Source organism: Physeter macrocephalus, unplaced genomic scaffold (genome assembly GCF_002837175.3).
Source record: "Physeter macrocephalus isolate SW-GA unplaced genomic scaffold, ASM283717v5 random_39, whole genome shotgun sequence".
NCBI classification, from domain to species: Eukaryota; Metazoa; Chordata; class Mammalia; order Artiodactyla; family Physeteridae; genus Physeter; species Physeter macrocephalus.
The window spans coordinates 137,797-149,829 of record NW_021145325.1 but is presented as its reverse complement, the minus strand read 5'-3'; the positions used below and the strand labels follow the sequence as shown (position 1 = coordinate 149,829).

The 12,033-nt window shown below is 52.7% G+C and overlaps 1 protein-coding gene across 1 annotated transcript in view; it reads left to right on the top strand.

Moving 5' to 3' along the window:
* GNG7 (G protein subunit gamma 7) overlaps positions 1-12,033 on the top strand; it is a 131,086-nt gene that overhangs the window by 18,698 nt on the left and 100,355 nt on the right. The window contains exon 2 of the mRNA XM_028483510.2: positions 5,313-5,369. The gene's annotated coding sequence lies outside the window, so the exon portion shown is untranslated. The remainder of the gene's footprint in view (positions 1-5,312; positions 5,370-12,033) is intronic.

Here is a 12,033-nt window from a genome sequence, read left to right as displayed (position 1 = left end):
GCCGCTCCGCGGCATGTGGGATCCTCCCAGACCGGGGCGCGGACCCGGTTCCCCTGCATCGGCAGGTGGACGCGCAACCACTGCGCCACCAGGGAAGCCCATGCACCTGGTGTTTTTGTTGTCTGTGTCTGAGATTTACCGATCCTGCCTCGTCGGCAGTTCTGAGGGCAGGGTGTGCGGGGGGTCGGCAGGCCCGGCTTCATGCAACCCTGTCTGCACCCCAGGGCTCTGCTGTCACCGTCCTGAAATTTGTAATAGTTTTTGAACAAAGGGTCCCACACTCTCATTTTGCCGCCAGCTCTGCAGGTCCTCCTGATGGCGTCGCCTCCTCGATCCACTGCTGGCCCCTTACGGGGGGCTCGGGGTTCACCCTGATGGGAAAGTGAAAGCCTAGCATCTTTGTCAATGAAGATCACAGGGACAGCCTGGTGCCAGCTGGTACGCCTCGCAGCCTGCTGTCTGTGAGCCCCGGGGATGTGTTCCTGTGGGCACGAGTTTCGTCCTCGCCCTTCTCTGCTCCGGTCTAAGCCAGTCTGGACTGAGCACAGCCGGGGTGGAGGCTCTGCGGTGGTCACCTCACTGCCCAAGTCCAGCTCCAAGGACTAGAGGACAGCCAGCAGCGGGCGTTAGAGGGCTGGGGCGTGGGGAGATTTGCAGATGGTAGATGTGAGGGCAGAGAGAGAGACACCATCTCAACAGTGATTCATAAGCTGCCCATGTTCACAGCAGTGTGATTAACAGTAGCCAGAAGTGGAAACAGCCCGAACGTCCATCAGCAGACGATGGATACACCCACTGTGCCCCTCCACACACGGGAGCATCACGCAGCCGTGAAAAGGGGTGAAGCACTGACACTCATTACAACACGGACGGACCCCGAGAACACGACGCTCAGTGAGAGAAGCCAGACACAGAAGGACGCACAGGGTGTGATTCCACTGATGGGAAACGTCCAGAACAGGCAAATCCACAGACACAGAGAGTGGATTCCTCGTTGTCAGGGGCTGGGGAGAGGGATGGGGACTGACTGCTCATGGGGACGGGGTCTCCTCTTGGGGTGATGAGAATGTTCAAAGATTGCGGTGATGGTCACACAACTTTGTGAATGTACAGAAAGACCACTGAATTGTCCACTTTATGCAAATTGTGTGGCATGAGAATTATATCTCAATAAGACTAAAAAAAAAGGTGCCTGGTTTATCAGTCACCGTCTCCAGGTTTGGCTAATGTCCCCTAGTTGCGTAAGGAGCCGCCATTGGGGGGCTGGGTGAAGGGTGCCCGGGACCCCTCTGTACTAGTTTCCAACTTGTCGTGAGTCTTTCATTGATTCAAAGAACAAAAAGTTGAAGGATCGGAGGCATAGACGGTCCCTGCAACGTTGAGGCCAGTCTCGGCCTCCAGGTCTGTGGGCATGTTGCTCTGGCCCTCGCCTCTCTCATCCCTGCGGTCCACTGCTGCCTGGCCCTCCGCGCTCTCCAGGGCGCCCCTCTGGCCTCAGTGGCCAGAGCAGTTCCAATCCTAAGCGGCGGGCCCGGTAGAGCAGATCCTGCTGCTGGAGGAGATTCTAGCCGCTCCCGAAGCCCAGAGGGCGTTCCTGAGGCCACAGCGCCACCTGCAGGTGACGGTGGGGATGTCGGTTCTCCATCCTGGCCTTTGGCAACAAATTAGCCTCAACTCAGAGAAAGGGAACCAGCATTTAAATTTTTATTTTTTAATCATTTTTTAAATTTTAAAAATTTTATTTATTTTTGGCTGTGTTGGGTCTTCGTTGCTGCACGCGGGCTTTCTCTAGTTGCGGCGAGCGGGGGCTACTCTTCATTGCGGTGTGCGGGCTTCTCATTGCGGTGGCATCTCTTGTTGTGGAGCATGGGCTCTAGGCATGCAGGCTTCAGTAGTTGTGGCATGTGGGCTCAGTAGTTGTGGCTCGCAGGCTCTAGAGCGCAGGCTCAGTACTTGTGGTGCATGGGCTTAGCTGCTCTGCAGCTTGTGGGATCTTCCCGGACCAGGGATCGAACCTGTGTCCCTTGCATTGGCAGGCAGATTCTTATCCACTGTGCCACCAGGGAAGCCCTTTTTTAAAAAAAATCATTTTTAACTTTAAATTTTCATATTGGGGTATAGCTGATTTACAATGTTGTGTTAGTTTCAGGTGTACAGCAAAGTGGTTCAGTTATACATATACATGTATCTATCCTTTTTCAGATTCTTTTCTCATGTAGGTTATTACAGACTATTGAGTAGAGTTCCTTGTGCTATACAGTAGGTCCTTGTTGGTTATCTATTTTATGTCTAGTAGTGTGTATATGTTAATCCCAACCTCCTAATTTATCCCTCCTCCCCACCTTTCTCCTTTGGTAAACAAACCGAAAGTTTGTTTTCGAAATCTGAGTCTCTTTCTATTTTGTAAATAAGTTCATATGTGCCATATTTTAGATTCCACATATAAGGGACATCATATGGTATTTTTCTCTTTCTGACTTACTTCACTTAGTATAATAATCTCTAGGTCCATTCATGTTGCTGCAGATGGCATTATTTTGTTCTTTTTTATAGCTGAGTAGTATTCCATTGTATATATGTACCACATCTTCTTTATCCATTTATCTGTCGATGGACATGTAGGTTGCTTCCATGTCTTGGCTAATGTAAATAGTGCTGCTATGAACGTTGGGGGTGCATGTATCTTTTCAAATTAGAGTTTTCTTCGGATAAATGCCCAGAAGTGGGATTCCTGGATCACATGACAACCCCATGTTTAATTGTTTGAGGAACCTCCACACTGTTCTCCATAGTGGTTGTACCAATTTACATTCCCACCAACAGTGCAAGAGGGTTCCCTAAATTTTTATATATTTTTAAATTTTTATTTATTTATTTATTTTTTGGCCATGCCGTGAAGCATGTGGGATTTTTTTTTGATGGTTAACATGTTAAGTTTTATGTTACATATATTTTATTTTATTTTATTATTATTTTTTTTGTGGTACGCGGGCCTCTCACTGCTGTGGCCTCTCCCGTGGCGGAGCACAGGCTCCGGACGCGCAGGCTCAGCGGCCATGGCTCATGGGCCCAGCCGCTCCGCGGCATGTGGGATCTTCCCGAACCAGGGCACGAACCTGCGTCCCCTGCATCGGCAGGCGGACTCTCAACCACTGTGCCACTAGGGAAGCCCTATGTTACATATATTTTAGCACCATTTTTTAAAAAGACTGCTGTAAGCAATCATTTAATAGAATGATTAATGATCATGTAATAGAATGTCAAGCCAACCTGGGTTTGAATCCCATATCTGCCACTCACTAGTTTTGGGACAGTGTTCTAAGTTTTTTGTTTAGTGCCTTAAAACAACAGCAATCGTGTTGTTATTTCTGTGTCTATGGGGCAGGAATTTGGGAAGAGCTTCGGCTGGGTATTCTGGCTCAGGGTTTCTTCCGAGCTTGCAGTTGGGTGGGTGGAGGGTTGGATCACTGGGGGCTGCTTAACACCTCTCCCTCTTCCTAAGAGTCTCCAGGCTTCTTCATGTGGTCTTTCCACGTGGCTGACTTGGGTGGGCTTCCTTACAGCATGGCGACCTCAGGAAAATTGGATGCTTCTGTGGTGGCTCAGGGCGCCAAGCAGGCAGATGTCCCAGGGACTAAGGGAGAAACAGCATCACCTTTTCTGATTTAGCCTTGAAGGTCATGCACTGTCAGTTCCTTCGTACTCTCTTGGTCACAAGCAAATCACACACTTCCCCAAGTTCAAGGGGAGGGGTATCAGACTCCACCTCACCATGGGGGGTGGCAAAGTTCTAGAGCAGGTTTGGCAAATTATGACCCTTGGAACAAATCAGGCTCACCTCTCCAAGGCAGCCATGTCTGTGCATTTACATATTGTCTGTGGCTTTGCCACAGTGTCAAAGTTGAGTGTTTGGGACAGAGACTGCATGGTCTGCAAAACCAAAAATATTCACTGTACAGCTCTTTATAGAAGACTTTCCTGACCCCTGTTCTAGAAGACCATGTTGGATGGACAGTATTGTTTTAGCCACCTTTGGAATACGCCATTGGCTGCAGGCAGGTTATGAGCTGCTCTGAACTTTACCTGGGTCTCCAACTCTTTCAGAGAACAAATACCTAAGGGACTGAGGCAATCTCATAAATTTGGAACTGACTGGGGAACAGCACAGTGGTGGCAGGTCTCCGATGCCTTGGCACCAGACTAGATAACTGAGACACCTGGTCGCCATGGAGATGAGACGGCATCATCGGATCACATCTGTGTACAAGTATAGCTTCAGAGTTTCACAGGCCTTTTACACAGGAGCAGGGGTACACCCGGCTTACTAGCTGGTGCTTTGTTGTGGCTGCCATCAGGGCTTTTGTGAGACAGAGAATAGGATAAGTAGAGCCTTTGACTTTTCAGGTACCAAACCCGTTGGCAGGAGTTAACTTCTCTACAAAGTTGGCACCGCTTTTAGAATCCCCAATCATGAGTTCAGGCAGCATGTGGGATCTTAGTTCCCCGACCAGGGATCGAACCCGTGCCCCCTGCATTGGAAGTGTGGAGCCCTAACCACCGGACTGCCGGGGAATTCTCTCCCTAAATTTTTTAATTGAGTTTTTTTTTAAATAAACGTTTTAGAATAATTTTAGATTTTTAGAGGTGTTTCAATGAGAGTTCCTGTCTACCCATCACCTAATTTCTCCCGGTGGTCACGTCATTCCTAAGCAGTGCGTTTGTGACAACCAAGAGGTGGACCCACGTGGGTACATTTCTGCGACCTCAATCTACTCTTTATTCAGATTTCACTAGTTTTCCCTAACGTCTTTTTTCTGCCCCAGGACCCCCTCCAGGATCCCACCTTGCATTTAGTTGGTCACGTGCCTCAGGCAAACCCCCAGTGAGCTGGGCACTCTGGGGCACCCTCGGTCAGGGGGTTGGCTCAGCTCCCTCCCCTTCCTCCCAGGGGACCTTGGGGGTCAGATGATACAGGTGAACATCTTTTATAAACTACCAAAGGTCATGTGAACATCCAACCCTTTCATCCGATTCAGTTTTGGAACATGTGGAAACTTCATCAGGGATAGCATTGTAAATCACTAGCAAATCTTTCTGGCAAACTGCCTTTGTTACATTTACCCTCTCTGCATTTTGAAGCATCCTATCTGTGCCGTCGTCAACGTCTGGCAGAGTAACCCGAAGGCTAGGCTCGCAGAGCAATTTTTATGTCTATTCACAAGCGCACGACTCTTCCATGCGGACACTGCTAACACCCACCCGGCATTTCAGGGCCAATCATGCTCAGCTAACGTGGTACGTTTTTCTTCCAGGGAGCGGACGTTGGTTCCTGAACCTCGGCGCTGAAGACAGCGGGGCCTCCAGCACAGGTCGGTGTCCTGAGGTTTTTCTTTTCTCCGCGTTCAGTGTTTGCGTAGGCCTCTGATTGGCGGTTCGGAGCCAGGGTGGGTTAAGAGGTTGGGGTTTGCTGTCCAGGCGGCGTCCTCGCCGTGCACGCCTGCATCTTCCCAGCTCTGCTCTCTTCTGAGGGCTCGTCTTATCCATCAAGAGGGCACGGGAGCCACAGGGAACGTCTTCTGCCCTTGGCTCCGGGAGCAGGGGGACAGAGCAGGGAGACCGGCAGGGTGGTCCGGCAGGCTGGGTCCTAGCGCCCCCAGGATGGGCGCAGAGCGGCGCGGGCCCACCTGCTTCCCAGCTCTTAGCTTCCTCCTCGAAAGGCTTAATTGGGGTCTACGGTGCTTCACTCCATTTCGCGTTTGCGTGGAGGGTGACCCGTCGATGGCCATCGGCCAGAGCAGAGCTAAGTCGTGGAGTGCGACAGATATCTGAACCCCGTCACCCACCGCAGTGGGACAGCAGGTCGGGAAATGTGGCGAAGGCCTCAGTAAGATTAAGTCAGGAGCAAAATAAAGCTCAGTCCTGGTCTCCTAACTCTTGCTCACTTGTTTGTTTCTGTTCTTATTCCCAAGAGGATTTTGAGTAGCTTTTGTGACGTTTGAAGAGGAAATAGCTTGAGAATGAATGAGGTTGCCCCGTGGCCTGCCTCGTTCATTGACTGTAATTGTCAGGCCTATTTCCCTGCCAGGCAGGGACCACACTCCGTGCTCCTCTGATTCTGTCACAAATGTCTGTGCTACTTCCGTGGAGTTTCTTCTTTCAGGCCGTCTTTGGAATAAACTTCCGGTTTCTAACAAAAATACAGATGGATCTTTGATTCAGGTTGTGTTCAATTTAGCAAGAAATTTGAGGGAGATCTGACATCTTTATAACGTATATTCTCATTCAGTGTGTGTGTGTGTGTGTGTGTGTGTGTGTGTGTTTGTATAAAAGAAAACATGTTAGACAAGAAGGCAGACACTAAATGATTCCATTCAGATGAAATTTCCAGAAAAGGCAAATCTGTAGGGACAGAAAGGTGACTCGGGGTTGCCAGGGGCTGGGGCAGGAATGGGGAAGAATTGTGCTTGGGCACCAGGCATCTTACAGGGCGAAGGGGAGGGTCCAGAACTGCGCGGGGTGCCGGTAGGGGTGGTCTCGTGACTTGGTGAGCTGACTAAAGAATCTTTGAGCTGTGTTCTTCAGACTGGCCAATTTTATGCTGTGTAAAGTGAACCTCAGTAAAGTTAAAAAGTATATATTTTAGCTCAGCTCGGGAGGGAGGCTGTCCCTGCAGACAAAGACCAGAAGCTGAGATTGGAACCCTGGGGTCCGTCTGGCTGGGTTACGCTCCGCCAAGGCCCCAGACAGATTCACAGTGTTAACTCTGTTTCACAAAGTCGCCTAGCAGGAGGGGAGTTTGGAGAACGGCCGGCCCGGAGCCAGGCGAGGTCGCGCAGGGGGTACGTGTCTGCGCAGTGTGCGGGACGAGATAGCCCCGCTCAACCCTCCTCCGTAGCGTTAACATCTGACCAACTTCCCGTAAAAAGAAAGTGAATTTAGACAAGGACAAAGGAGAGATAAGTCACCCCAAACCCCCCCACCCATCGAGGACCACTGCTGACGCCGCAGCGAGTGTCCTCCCGAATCTCTCTGTGAATTACACTCATGCACGGGGTTTTGGAGAAGTAGGATTTTCTGTGTGATGTGCGCATTCCCTTGATGGGCATCTTCCCTCATCCATAAACCTAGATTTCCATCTTCTTTCCTGAAGCCGGATGTTATAGATGAATTATAATTTATTTCATTTAAAAAAATGTATTTGTTGTAGTTGATTTACAGTGTTGTGTTAATTTCTGCTGTACAGCAAAGTGATTCAGTTATACATATATATACATTCTCTTTTCATATTCTTTTCCATTATGGTTTATCACAAGATATTCCCTGTGCTATACAGTAGGACATTGTCGTTTGAATTACAATTTTTTTCTTTTAAAATAATTTTATAATTGATTTAACCGGTCTTATTAGTGGGCTTTTTTGAGGGTGTTCATTTTCTTTTTCTGTTTTTCTTTTTTTCTCTCTCTCTTTTTAAATTTTGCTACGTTCTGGGGTGGATGTCCTTGTGCAGACTTCCTACATCCTTGGCTGTCCTTTGGGGTAAATTCCTGGAAGTAGGTTTGCCTTGTCTGTGAATTTAAGTCTGAGTGTTCTCATTTACATTTTTTAGAAATCATATTTTATACATTTCCTATGCAACTTGAAATTCACTCTCTTTTTAAAAATAATTCATTAATTAATTAATTTTTGGCTGCATCGGGTCCTGGTGGCTGTGCACGGGCTTTCTTTAGTTGCTGTGAGAGGGGGCTACTCTTCGTTGCGGTGCGCGGGCTTCTCATTGCGGTGGCTTCTCGTTGCGGAGCACGGGCTCTAGGCACGCGGGCTTCAGTAGTTGTGGCTCGCAGACTCTAGAACGCAGGCTCAGTAGTTGTGGCGCATGGGCCTAGCTGCTCCGCGGCATGTGGGATCTTCCTGAGCCAGGGCTTGAACCCGTGTCCCCTGCATTGGCAGGCGGATTCTTAACCACTACGCCACCAGGGAAGCCCTCGTTTACGTCTTGACCTTCAGCCGCAAAGACCTCCAGAAACGCACCATTTCCCATCCCAGGCTGCGTCTCCCTATCCTCCCAAGTTCAGTTTTACTTCCTGGCCAACCTGACAAGCCCAGGTGATTTCAGCTCTTGCGTCCGGGCCTCCTTCTCGTGAGCGCAGCCGTTTCTCTAAGGCGAACGGCCCAGCTGCGTCCTTTCTGTTGGGGTTTCTCTCCCAGCGATATATTTTTTTTTTTTTTTTGCCCTGCCACACGGTATGTGGGATCTCAGTTCCCTGACCAGGGACCTAACCCTTGCCGCCTGCATTGGAAGTGCAGAGTCTTAACCACTGGACCACCAGGGAAGTCCCAGTGATGCGTTTAAATTCTATTTCTCCGTCTGTACGCCGTCCACTGCGAATGTTTTTCTGAGCGTGTCTTTGCACTTTGCTCACAGTGGGTTTTGTCAGTGGACATCTGAAATGTCTCGCACACACCCACGTTCTCCTTTGCGTTTTGTGTGGCCTTCCTCCAAATGTCAAGATTATAAAAAGACAATTCACCTGCATTTTGTTCGATCGTGTATTTTACCCTTAAATCCTTGCACCATTTGAAATTCAGCTGTGCTAGTGGGTCTCACGCAGACATGATTCTGACCCCCTGCTCCCCACTCAGGGGACACCGGGCCATGTCAGGGGACATCTATGGTTGTCATGACTGGGGGGCTCCTGGCATCAAGGGGGTGAGGGCAGGGATGCTGGTCCACACCCTGCAGTGCCCAGGACGCCCCCCACAGAGGAGGACCAGCCTCCCTTTCAGCAGTGCCCAGTGACAGACCGCTGGGGGAGACAGAATTGTACCCTGAGCTGGTGCCCACCGCTGGCCTTGCAGGGGTTTTCTGTTCCAAGGAAGCCTACTGTCCTGTACGCGCTCCTGGAAGGGGGGAATCCGGGCTTTTCCTGATTGCGTTTTAGTCTCATAGTCACTATGAGCACATCCTGTTTGCCAGGCCTTGTGCTAGCATCTGCAGGCGTCCTCACATCCAGTTCCCCACGGCACCGGGGGTGGGCAGCGGGGTCTCCTGTTGCTGGGTCACCGCCTTTCCAGGGAAGCCAGGGTGTCACCAAGCAACCCACCCATCCTGGTGACAGCACGCTGATCCGCTGCACTCAATTTCTGCAGAGACCAGGGCTAAAAGAGGACCCGGAGTTTGGGGTCTGGGGCTGGAGACATTCCCCAGAGTGCTGCAGTTCCCACTGGCGGCCACTAGGGGGCAGTGAAAGTCCACGGGGTCTCTGGCAGGGCTGGCCTTGAGCCAGGCAGGGATGTTCATGGAGGGGGTGCAGGGAGTGCAAGGGGGCGCCCAGCTGTCTTCAGTCAACCCCTCGGCCCTCTTGGAGACCCGTGACCACCCGTCCACGTTCTCCGAGACATTCTGGTTCAGCCAGCCCCCAGGGTCCCATTGTCACCCTGTTCTGGGCACACACACCACAACCCCCGCCCCCGCTCGCAGACCTCTGTGGGTCCGTTGGGTGTAAGAGGGAGGCACAAAACACGGGCTCTGTGACCTTGGCGGGCTCACGGCACCTGCACCCCCGAACCCGCCCTCGCCCCAGCACCCTCCAGTGGCCGGAGCAGAGCCTGGACCAGGGAACGAAGGCCGAAGGGTGAGGGTGGGCCACCCCGCCGTGACGACTGGGTCTGGCTTCTGGGACTCTCTCCCCCGTCGCCTGGAGCCGGGCCGGCGGCTCTGGCCCCCGGGGGGCTTCTCCAGGCAGCCACCCTGAAAGACTCCTCGTTTGGAATCTGCCCAGCGTCCCCCTGCGGCACCCTCGGGCGGCGCCCTGTGTCACCTCCCAGTACAGTCACCTGGGCAGTGGCTGCCCGGCCTGGCCAGGCACGGGGTGACCCTCCCAGAGATTGCCTCCATCCCCTCAGCAAGGATTTCCCATTGTCTGCCCAGGCCAGGCTCTGGGGGACGCCAGTGAGCAGGGCGGGTGAAATCCCCAGCTCTCACAGGACTGATGTGTCAGTGAGAATCGTGGACCCGTTTGGGGTCTCTCCCTCTCAGGAGTGCTGACATCAGGGCCTGGACGCTTTGGGGTGTGGAGCAGCCTCCCTGAGCCCCCGGTTGTGACAACCACAGATGTCCCCAGGCATCACCCAGTATCCCATGGGGGCAGGGTCACCTGGGTGAGACCCCTGCCTCACTGGTCCCTCTCTCACTCTGTCTTCGGATGTGTTTAGGGCCCCACTGGGTGGATTTTCCTGTTGGTTTGTAAGCTCTGAGTGGCCGGGACCACAGCCGGTTGGTTCCTGCCTCATGGAAGGGCTGAGCAAGTGTCCCTACAGTGTGGCAGCTGTGCCAGGGCTCTGGTGTGGGCCATCATGGTGCTGCCTTTCCTTATGGAGGTGCCGTTGTTCTTTGAGCGAGAGCTGGGCTTTCCAACATGGTAGCCATGAGCCCCAGGTGGCCACTGAGCACCTGAAGGGGGCCAAGGGGGAAATGAGAAGATTTTGCGCAGATTGGGGTGATTCTTAGTTGAGAACGATTTCTCAGGCACTTCTCCAGCCCTTCCGCACATGGTGAGAATGCAGAACTCCGTGACCTCCCGACAGCGGGGTGTTTTTCTGATAGCCCCTGTTCTCCCGGGAGTTTGCGAACGTTTCTGCTGAAAGCGCCTGTTGGAGCCCTTTATCTTGAGAGAGTGGCCCTGGTGTGGGGAGCAAACTCCAACCCAGCACGCAAGCCAGAGCATGTTTCTTTCTCCTGGTTTGTTACCCACTTCTGATCTGTCCCGGGTGTGTTGAAACGCACATTATTATCAGTTCTCTCCGTGGACAAGCTGTTCTCCTGAAAGAACTGCCAAGATAGTTAAAAACCTTAAAACGTTCTGCTCACAGAAGGTCACGGCTTCTGCTGTCCCTGCCTTCCTGACAGAGAGCATATATGATACATATGTAATCATGGGGTCCTGCGCAGAAACCGGCCAAGGGGGCCCCTGCTGCAGCCCGCAGGGCCCGGAACCCTCTCCCTGCAGGCTGCAGCTCTGAGTCTGGAGAGCAGGCCACGTGGTGCTTCCCGTGGCAGCGGGGGCAGCTGAGACATGAGTTTGACCCCCTACAGCAGGGTCTCACCCTGGTGATCCTGCCCCCAGGGGACACCTGGCCGTGTCTGGGGACGTCTGTGGTTGTCGTGACTGGGGGGCTCCTGGCATGAGTGGGTGGGGGCCAGGGAGGCTGTTCCACACCCCACAGTGTCCAGGATGGCCCCCCAGAGGATGTCCCGGCCCCATGTCAGCAGCACCCAGCGAGTGGGAGGAGAGACCCCTTCTCCACAAGATTCTTGCTCCCAGGATCAATCGAGATCACTCTCTTTATGCTCTACCGTGAGTTATTACCGTGCTTCCCACCCAGGCCCCACTCTTCCGGACCCTGCGGGCTAATCCCCTTACGGACTGGTTAGTGCTGCCACCTGATTCTACCAGTCTGCACATCGAGGCCCAGAGAGGCTCGTGTCTGATACAGCAGAGCCGGGCTTCCACCCGTGGGGCAGCGAGAACTTGCTCAGCCCCTTGGCGGCAGCCAAGGCACAGAGGGCCCTGTATCCCCAGTCACGGGCGCGTTGCTAGGCAACCACTTGAACGGTCGGCCTCCCTCAGGGCAGGGGTGATACACACACGCGGTCATAGGTAGAGTCACAGATTCAAGGCCTCGTTTGACTCCAAACACGCACAGGGTGACAGTCACATATGATGAGAAGGTGGGGGCAGGGGAGGAGAGGGAGCCCCGGGGAGGCTGAAGAGTGGCCCATTTGGGGTGAGCGGAAGGAGCTCCCCACACCCCAGGGCCAATTCTCCACCCTGCGGCGCACGCACTGGCCTGACTCCATCTGAGCCGGTGGGCGCCGAGGACGTGCCTCTTCCTGCTGATTCCCTCCCCCTGCTGATTCCCTCCCCTCCTGCTTCATCCGTTGAGTCAGCCGACACCCGTGTGCCCAGCCCCGCCAGGCTAAAACACGTGTGTCTGTGTGCAGAAGCTCCCAGTACAGTGTACACAGTGGTTGTG